This window comes from Camelina sativa, chromosome 14 (assembly GCF_000633955.1).
Source record: "Camelina sativa cultivar DH55 chromosome 14, Cs, whole genome shotgun sequence".
NCBI classification, from domain to species: domain Eukaryota; kingdom Viridiplantae; phylum Streptophyta; class Magnoliopsida; order Brassicales; family Brassicaceae; genus Camelina; species Camelina sativa.
The window spans coordinates 26784452-26794970 of NC_025698.1; positions in this window are offsets into that span (position 1 = coordinate 26784452).

The following is a 10519-nucleotide window of genomic DNA, read 5'->3' on the forward strand; positions in this document are numbered from 1 at the left end:
AAGAATAAACATGGCTTGAAAGAAGGTTTGCGTTTAGGGGTAGGGGAACTGATTCTAATGAATCAATCAGCTACTTGGATCAACAAGAGTGGTAAAAAGGAAGAAGATGATCCAAATATGTATATGGTATCCATGAGTTTAAAACAATGCACACATTGATAATTGAAAGTCAATATTAGGTTCTTATAAATAGGAAATGGTTTCAAATCTCAACATGCTTCAATTTAGACCAAATGCAATGTAGGAATTCAAGGCTTGGTTCAATCTTATGCTTCTAACCACTCAACTAGCATCAAAGTACTATTAACTTGGGCATTGATCCTAGTCTAGTGAATAAACAAGCTAACAAGGGAATACTCATCATAGATCCCTAATGCAAATACTATACAATCCTACATGAAACATGCTAAACAAGATCCTAATGTGCAGTGCAAACTACATGAACACTCTTTTTTTTTAAAGATTTTTGCAAAAAATTTCAAATTTTTAGGGTTTTTCTATGCCTTAGATGCTATGCAAGTATTAACATGATGATGCTAAAAATTTGAAATAAGAATCACAAAACACAATGTCAAATGCTATCTCAAACCCTCCCCCAAACTTAAATCACACAGTCCCTGTGTGAAAGAAATTTGATTGAGGATTCAAGATGAAAAACAAAAAACAAAACACAATGTCAAATGCAATGATATCTACAAGGGAAGGTGATAGTGGTACCTTAGGGATTGTGGAAGTAGTTGTCCACATCCATCTGCATGCTGTCATAGGAGTAGTTGGGGTCTTGTTGGTGACTTGGAGGTGGAGATTGGGGCAGCTCGACGATGGGAATCGACCGGGACTCGGTCGAGTACGTGCTCGAGTGGGGGGGTCGAGCTGGACCACGAGTGTCAAAATGTTGACCTTGCTGCTGGTAGAACTGCTGGTAGAGTGCTGGATCCATGAAGTACTGGGGTGGGATGGGAGGGTAACCTTGATATCCTGGATAAGCAGCTGGAGGTGGGAAGCCATAGGTTGATCTGGGCTGGAACTCGGCCGAGTGCATTGGAGGTGCTCGGTCGAGTGGGTGCTCGAGTGACCCGGTCGAGTACCTTGAAAATGGTTGTTCTCGGGTACTTGAGCTCCTCTTCCTCTGATTTGGCTCATACATTGAAGCCCTAGCTGGTTCCACAGGGTTCGCAACTCTAGAAAGTGCTCTAGTTGAGCTACTCCTCCTCAAAGGGCTTGATGGTGTAGGTGAAGAATTCCCACTCTTCAACTCAGCAATCTCCTTCTTTAAGCCCTTGATGGACTTAGCCATGTTGGTCACCTTCTTCTTCAGCTTATCAAACCTCTTCCCATGCCATTTGTTCCATTTTTGCAGAAGGGTTAATCTCTTGGTAGCCTCCCTCACTCCTCTACTATCTCTTGGGTTGAGCTCATAATCCTCAAAGTAAAATTGCTCCTCCCCATCAGCCATTTGCACATCTCCAGCTTCATCAACTCTAAGTTGAACTATCCCATCAAACAAATGCTCCTCAGCTGGCCAAAAGTCAATGTTGGCTCCTTCTTGAATGGTGGTGAGCTCTTGGTTAGGCAAAATCAGTTGCTTTTTCCCAAGTGTTGGAAGTTCAAAGTTGAAAATGTGATTCCCTTGATGCATCTCCTTGGCTAGGATGAGAGTAGAGGTGAGGTAGCTAGAGTCAATCCATCTTGGTGAAACCCTTTCTCCTCTAAGTGGAACCTTAGCAGCTTGTAGGATTGGAGTAATGATGCCTCCAATGGTTAGTGCTCCTCTTGATCCTTTGTTCTCCAACTTGCCTACCCAACTTCTCAAGTAAATCATGTGGTCAATGAGCACCATTGCTAGGTCAGTCTCCACAGTGCTCCCAAGAATGATGGTACCATTTCTTGCTTGAAAGATGATTCCATTGAGAGCCAAATCAATCATCTTTAGCTCCCCCTCATTAATGTTCCCAGTTTCCTTCCTAGCAAAGAAGGTGTTGGCAAGAGCTTTGTGGAAGTACCTTAGGACTGGGCTCCTTATCCTTGAACTCTTGGAATTGGAGGATGAGTAGTATTTGTTGTCCCCAATGGTTTCCCACACAGCATAGAGCTCTTCTCTTGGAATCATCAAACTCCTATTGCTCCCAACCTCAAAACCAAACACATTGGCTATCTTCTTCATTGAAAGTTCATACCTTTTCCCTTTGATTGTGAAAGCAATGTGACCAGCTCCAAACTCAGCATCCTTCCTTGCATATGTATGCAGCTTGACTGTGGCTAGAAACTCACAACTCTCTTCTTTGTAGCCCTCCATGCAAAGCCCCATAAACTTGGTTAGGTTGCTCTTCTCAAAAAGATACTCCACATCTTCACCAATGGCTAGCTTCTCCATGGTTTCCTTGTGTGGATATCTAGTCCCTAAGAACTCCATTCTCATGAAAGCATCATAGAGTTGCCTCTTTGACAACCCACAGGACTCAGCTTCTCCATCATCCTCTATCTCTTCTTTTTCACTTTCTTCCTCACTCTCATTCTCACTCTCCTCTTGTTCAACCTCAACTGCTGGCCTCTTCCCTTTGGCCTTGTGTCTCCTCATGAACTCATTGAGAGTTGACTCCCTTTCCTCCTCACTCTCAGTCCTCTCAGGATCTTCCTCAACTCTCTCTCTCCTTGGACGCGGCATCTGGCTCGACCGGCTGCTCGAACCACCACTCGGTCGAGTGCATGATCGAGTGGGGCGTCGAGTGGCCCTTCCAGCTTCTCCTCTTGATTCAAGGCTAGCATCATGACGTTCCATGGAGGTTGCAGCGGTTTGTTGAGACTTCCTAGTGATTCTTGAAGACATTTTTCAAATAGAACTGAAGGGAATAGACTCAAAGCTCAAAGTTAATAGGTTAGTGAACCAAAAACTTGAAAGAACTAAGCTTGAGCAAAAGATAAGCTATGAGAGAGACTTTAAAACTTGAATTCAATGGTTTTGAGCAAATGAGAGAATGTGAGAGGTATAATTTCGTGCAAGGTCTATATAAAGAAGCTAAGGGGACAAAGAGACAAGGGTGGAGCGTCCATACCATTCAAATTTGAAATGGGAATCTTTGACCTGCTTTTTGCTGCCACTCGACCCCACACTCGACTGTACACGGTCGAGCACCTTGACCAAACTTTGAAATTTCAAAATTTTTCTTCTTGTTCTTCCCTCCACTTGATCGTTCTAGCGATTTGAAGATCAAATGGGCCTCAATTCCTTTCCAGCTCGGTCGAGTACCTCTCGTGGGTAGGTCGAGTGGGCTTGCGAGTCTCCTTCTCCAAGTCTAATTCCCTCCTTACCCAACTACATTCTCACCTAAAGGCCTGTCCAACACAAACAAAAAAGAAAACACATCAAAACTACAAGGAAAATAAACCATATTTACAAAGGATACCTTAGGGACTTCCTCCCTAGTGAGCTTGTTTAAAGTCACTAAGCTTGACTTTGGTGTCCTTTTTAGACTTGGTTTAGATACCAAGGAGGTGATGAAATCCTCCCTGGAACCTCTTGATCACTGTGAAGTTGATCCTTGATCACCTCACCCTTAACACACAAACCATGTTTCTTCTTGATTTTGAGCCTTGGTCTTGCCTTCCTTAAGGACCTCTTGTTCAGCTTAACTTGAAGATCCTCAACCATACTAGTCAACTCTTGAACTGACCTCTTAAGCTTTTCCACAGAATCATCTTGAAAGGAGAGCTTAGCCTTTGGAGTTGCTTCACCACTTGAACCTTCTTGACCTCCTTTGTCCTTGATAGTAAAAGGTTGATCATCAATGGTAGGAAGGTTGGTTGGGTTATAGATGTTAAACTTCATGGCTATATCTTCAGCAATGTTCAAGGTCACAAGACCCTCTTTGACATCAATAACTGCTCCAACAGTGGCTAGGAATGGCCTTCCAAGAATGATTGGATCTTCAGGTTCCTTGTCCATCTCCAACACCACAAAATCAGTGTGAACCCTTGCCTTCCCTATCTTGACTGGGACATTCTCCAACCTTCCAACTATCTCCTTGTTTGACCCATCAGCTAAACATATATGAAGGTTGGTGGACTTGAAATCAGTTCTCCCAAGCTTTTGTGCTATGGAGTATGGCATCACACTTGTTGAAGCTCCCAAATCACAAAGGCATTGGTTGTAGTGAAGATAGCTAAGTGTGCAAGGCAGATAGAATGGACCTGGATCCTTAAGCTTGATTGGAATGATAACTCCTCCAAGGTCCTCAAGATCCTTCTCATCTTGAGCTTCAGCCTTCTTCTTTGACAAATCAAGCAAAAAATCTTTGTAGAGAGGATATGGATCATACTGTTCCAAGGCAGGTCCTCTCTCTTCTTCTTGGTAAGCAATGGTGATCTCTTGTATGGCCAACACTTCCTCAACCACAGCTTCTTCCTTTAAAACCCTCTCTTCTTCTTGTTGCTTAGCCATCATCTCCTTTCTCTCAATGATTTCCCTAAGCTCCTTAATCTTTTGTGCTTTGAAACGTCCTGGGAATGGAAGAGGTGGCTTGTAAGCAGGAGGAATGTACTTAGCAGGCTTGACAGCTTCTGAGTCTGCAACTCGATCGACCACTCGAGCATGCACTCGGTCGAGTGGCTGTTCGAGTACTTGGTCGAGTGCAATAACGGACTCCAGTTGCTTTGCACAAACGTCACTTGGGGCTTCAGTAACTAATGAATTCCCCCAAACTTGGACTTCACTGTCCTCAGTGACTTCCTCATCAGAGATATGAATGGCTTTTGCAGTGAACTCCCTTGGATTTTGAACAGCTTTTCCAGGGAGTTGGTTGGGTTTAGGAGCTGAAGTAGAGGCAATGTTACTCTCCATATACTTCATTCTGGAGTTGAGACCTTCAAACTTCATGTTCAGATCATTGTACTGTGATGTGAGCCTTTGATTCAACTCAGCAAACTGCTTGGCTTCCTCAATCTTGCCTTGTGTTTGCCCAATCAACAACTGTTGCATCATTGCTCTTAAGTCTTGTTCCTGGCCTTGGTTAGTCTGAAACCCTGGTGGGGGACACAATTGGGGCTGGAACACTTGGTGTTGCTGCTTGGGGATGTAGTTTTGTTGCTGTTGAGGTTGAGGAGGTGGATAGACCTGGTCTTGAGGGTTGGCCACATTGGTGCTCCTATAAGAGAGATTGTTGTTCTTGAAACCTCCTTGGTTGTAGCCTTTGAATCCTCCCTGGTTCTGCATGTAGCACAACTCAGCAAATTCAGGCTCCCCCTCTTGAACTGGAGCTTCCTCTTCACCAATGAAGTGAATGGACTTGGATTGGCTGAGGAGGATCTTGTCAAGCTTCTCATTGACCATCTTCAAATCCTTCTTATACTTGTCCTCTTGATCAGTTGAGGAGCTCCTTATGGTCCTATCATAGTCCTCATTATAATTGCCATCAGATTGAGCAAGATTCTCAACTAATTCCCATCCTTCTTCCACATTCTTGTTGAGGAAGTTGCCATTAGAGGCTGTGTCAAGAAGCATTCTTATCTTGGGAAGCACTCCTCTATACAAGGTGCTTAGAAGTGACTCATTGCTGAAGCCATGGTGAGGACACTGAGTTTGGAATCCTTTAAACCTCTCCCAAGCTTCACAAAAGCTCTCATTATTCCTTTGAGCAAACCCAGAAATTTCATTCCTCAACCTAGCAGTCCTTGCATTGGAGAAGAACTTGGCCAGAAAAGCTTTCTTGCATGCATCCCATGTGGTGATAGCTCCAGTAGGTAGAGTCTTCTCCCAAAGGTGAGCTTTGTCTCCAAGAGAAAATGGGAAGAGCCTTAATTTGAATCCATCTTCACTCACTCCATTGATCTTTGTGAGTCCACATATTCTGTCAAACTCATCAAGGTGATCTAGTGGATCCTCCATTGGCAACCCATGAAACTTGTTGGCTTGTATCATTGAGATCAATCCACTCTTGATCTCAAAGTTATTGTTTGCTACTGAAGGTGGCACAATTCCAGCCCTTTGGTTGTGGGTATTGGGTGCATCTCCTGCACCAATGTGCCTTGGTCTTTGCTCATGGATAGCTTGTTGCTCCATGATGTCTTGACCTTGTTGTTGTTGAACTACTCTTCCTTGCTTATGTCTCAAACCCTTTTGTAGCATGTGAATGTTGTCAATAGGCTGTTGAAGACTGTGTTTGCCTTTTGACCTTGTGTGCATCAACAAACTCTACTATAGACTCGAACAGGTACACAGTCGAGCGCAGGCTCGAGTGGGTGGTCGAGTCGACTGGGAAGTAATGGCTAATTTGATCCGGCTTCTGGCTCGATCAAGTGCTCGATCACAGCTCGGTCGAGTGGTGGTCGAGTAGGTGGTCGAGTGGGTACCTGAAACACAAAACAGCCAAGCAAAGGAAGATTCCAGTTCAGTAACTTCACAAGTGTTTAAAACGAACTTAATCTTAGACTAATAATGATCCTAAATGTCACAAAACACACTCAAATGGGCAACGGCGCCAAATTGAAACTGACTTTCTTTGTGGTGTATGAATGAATGATGTATGGAATGATGATGTATGGAATGAATAGAAGTCAGGGTGTTTCAATTCCCCTTATGCAGTTGCAGTATAAGAGGTGTCAATCCTATCTGAGTGATTGTGAACAATTAAGATGTGCATATGAGTCTAAGTCAAGCCAATTGTAAAGATTGTTTGTCACTAACAATCCTAAAATGAGATATGAAATGCAGAAAGTAAAAACAACTAGAACAAGATACTAAATGCAAACAGAACAGACAAATTAAAGCTATAATGAAACTAGAACAGAGATAGACACTATGCTAATGAACTAATGCAAGACAAGTAATGAACAGGAAACTACGTGAATGCAATGGAAATGAAACAGGAATGAAACAAGACAATCACAAATCAAAAACACAAGTTCTGGGGATGAACTCGAGCAGCACTCGACCGAGTGTAGGTCGAGTACGTGGTCGAGCTAGACTTAAACGTGAAAACAGAGCAACACAAGAAAAACAGAGCAATGCTAAAACTAATCAAACAACAAGCAAGCAATGATATTTAGACTAAGATTTCAATAAACAAAGAAGGCCTTGAGGAGGGATTCATGGGCTGAGCTAATCATTGTGGTTATCTAACTTGGTCAACAAATCTCAAGCAAACTTTGAGCTGATCTCTAGACATACTATTCTAAGACATGTTTAATCCACTCTCATGGCAAGAAACAATCAAACCTATGCATTTCTAGACTTGTTCTCACAAAGAAAAGAATCTACACAAGCAGGCATTAAGCAATACATCTCAAACCAAACAAGACTTCTAATCTCTTAGCAAGCCTAATGGTAAGCTCTAGATCTAGCCTTATCTATGCTCCTTAGACATTGGTGTGATGCTAAGATGCTTGAAATCAAACCCTACCTTCTCAGATATAGGATCAGCATTAAGATCATCTAGCCTAGAAGAGATCTACAACAATCAAGCTTGACCAAATCAAACAAACCACAAGATCAACCCAGCCTAACCCATCCTCAAGGTCCTAAACAAACTACTCACAAGAACACATGGTGAAATATGTCAAAAACCCAGAAAATAATGAAACTTGCATCATTAGAAAGATGAAACAGAGATCTACAATATTGATGAAGGAATAAAACTCGAAATCTTAATACTTTGAAAGTTATGAAACAAACAAAATATAAGAATCTAGTATTTCTCTCTCAAACAAGTACAAAATCTAAAAATAAAACAAAGTGCAAAAGGAATAATATTTAAAAAAGGTAAAAACTAGGTTTTAGACTCTCTAAAAAGCTGGACTCTTTGGTGGCTGCAGGTACAAGGGCTTTATATAGGAGATGAGGTGGAAGCCCTAAAAATACAAAAAGTCAAAGCAGTCAACGGCTCGGTCAACTCGACCAGTGCTTGGTCGAGTGGCTGGTCGAGCTGGCTTCTCTCGTGCATTCTCCACTCGGTCGAGTCCTCCTCAGCACACGGTCGAGTGGTGGTTGAGTGTGCGGTCGAGTGTGCGGTCGAGTTGGACTCCGGACTACACAATAATGGCCTAAATGGATAGCAAAAGATGCAAAAGTTGTGAATAAACTAAGGGAAAACATAGTAAAATATATGAACATCAATCATCACGGACAACGGTCCGCAATTCATCTCCTTGCTGTTTGAAGGGTTCTGTGCGAAGTGGAAAATACGGCTCAGCAAGTCAACTCCTCGTTATCCGCAAGGAAATGGACAAGCCGAAGCAATGAATAAAGTCATATTGTCCAACTTGAAGAAACGGTTGGATTCTCGCAAGGGGTGTTGGCCAGACGAACTGTAGGGCGTGCTCTGGGCAATCCGAACCACGCCACGTCGCGCTACCAACGAAATTCCTTTTTCCTTCGTTTATGGAGTCGACACCGTAGTCCCAGCCGACATAGAATTACCCGGAGTCCGCACAACATTGAATCAACTTCAGGCCATGGAGAATGAGGAATTTCTGCAAGATACTCTCGATGTCATAAATGAACGTTGAGACTGAGCTTCTGTTAGGATGCAAAATTATCAGAATGCAGTAGCTCGTTATTATAATTCAAAAGTCTGGGGTAGGCCTTTAGCAGTTGGTGATCGATTTCTTCGCAAGGTCCACGAGAACACCGAAGAGATTAACGCGGGGAAACTCGGGATCAACTGGGATGGACCATACAGAATCACCCGCAAAGTGCAAAATGGAGTCTACCAGTTAGAAGATCTAGACGGGAAACCAGTCCCGAGAGCTTGGAATTCCATGCATCTCAAACGTTTCTATAGTTAGTTTGAGTAATTTTGTATTGGACTACGACTAGCTTGATCCCGGAAAGGGTACGTAGGCAGCTCGATTCGGGTCCAGCTACCCGTATTAATAAAATTAAAGATCCACCAAACTTTTTGTCGAAATAAAGATCCACCAAACTTGTTCTCCCATACTGCAAAACCGAGGTCTCACCTCGTAAAGTTCAAAACCGAAGTCTTACTTCGTAGAATTCAAAAACCCGAGGTCTTACTTCGTAAACTTAAAACAGAAACCAGGGTCTTGCTCCGTAAAGTAAAAAAAACCGAGGTCTTACCTCGTACAATTAAAAAAAAAACTGAAGTACTAACTTCGTAAACTTCGAAGGTTCACTTCATAATACATATCAGAAACCGAGGTTTTACTTGAGATTTTTAACATCAAAATCTCGAAATTCACTAAACTCGCAGTAAATTCGTAAAACCTATTCAAGCCGAAGTCTTACTTTGCACTATTCAAGCCAAAGCCTTACTTCTCACTATTCAAACTGAAGCCTTANGCTTGGAATTCCATGCATCTCAAACGTTTCTATAGTTAGTTTGAGTAATTTTGTATTGGACTACGACTAGCTTGATCCCGGAAAGGGTACGTAGGCAGCTCGATTCGGGTCCAGCTACCCGTATTAATAAAATTAAAGATCCACCAAACTTTTTGTCGAAATAAAGATCCACCAAACTTGTTCTCCCATACTGCGAAACCGAGGTCTCACCTCGTAAAGTTCAAAACCGAAGTCTTACTTCGTAGAATTCAAAAACCCGAGGTCTTACTTCGTAAACTTAAAACAGAAACCAGGGTCTTGCTCCGTAAAGTAAAAAAAACCGAGGTCTTACCTCGTACAATTAAAAAAAAAACTGAAGTACTAACTTCGTAAACTTCGAAGGTTCACTTCATAATACATATCAGAAACCGAGGTTTTACTTGAGATTTTTAACATCAAAATCTCGAAATTCACTAAACTCGCAGTAAATTCGTAAAACCTATTCAAGCCGAAGTCTTACTTTGCACTATTCAAGCCAAAGCCTTACTTCTCACTATTCAAACTGAAGCCTTACACCGCACTATCGAAGTCCGATCTCGCTAAGTCAGCTTAATTTCTGAAAGTTTGTATTCTAAACAAATTTGTTTTATAAGTTGTAATTCTTTTTTAAGTTCTCAGCCTAAGGTTGAAATTCTATCCGATACTGAAAAATATCAACCCAGTAGAAATAAAAAGAAATTAACTGATTAAAGTCGAAGTCAAATATTCTTCGGGGCGGTCACCACGACCAAAAACCCCAAACTGAGTCTAGCAAACATTAAGGAAAATAACAAAGGGGGGGCAACTTGTGCAAAAACAACCCTGGACTGAGCCTATTTAGGATCGGAAGCAGGGGCAGGGTCGGTCACAACAACTCTGTCCACCTCGGGAGGAGCCAGATCCATCTCGGTGATCCCTACCTCCGAAATAGTATTAGCTCAGATGGTGGCAAATTCCTGGTTTGACACTTGTCTGAAATTAGTCTTGGATTCATCGATGGTGATACTCAGGGGAGGCTCATTGCAAAGAAGCTCGGGGGTGTCCGCCAAAAGGCCGGAAAATGCTGAAAGATCAAAGTCGCGGAGGGTTACCTTCATGACCTCGTTGTCAGCTTTCTCCTCGTCGGCCCAAAGAATCCCGAGCTCAGCTTCAAGGTCTTCAATTTCTCCCCTCAAGATTTCTTCAATCAACATCCGGTTCGCCCTAATC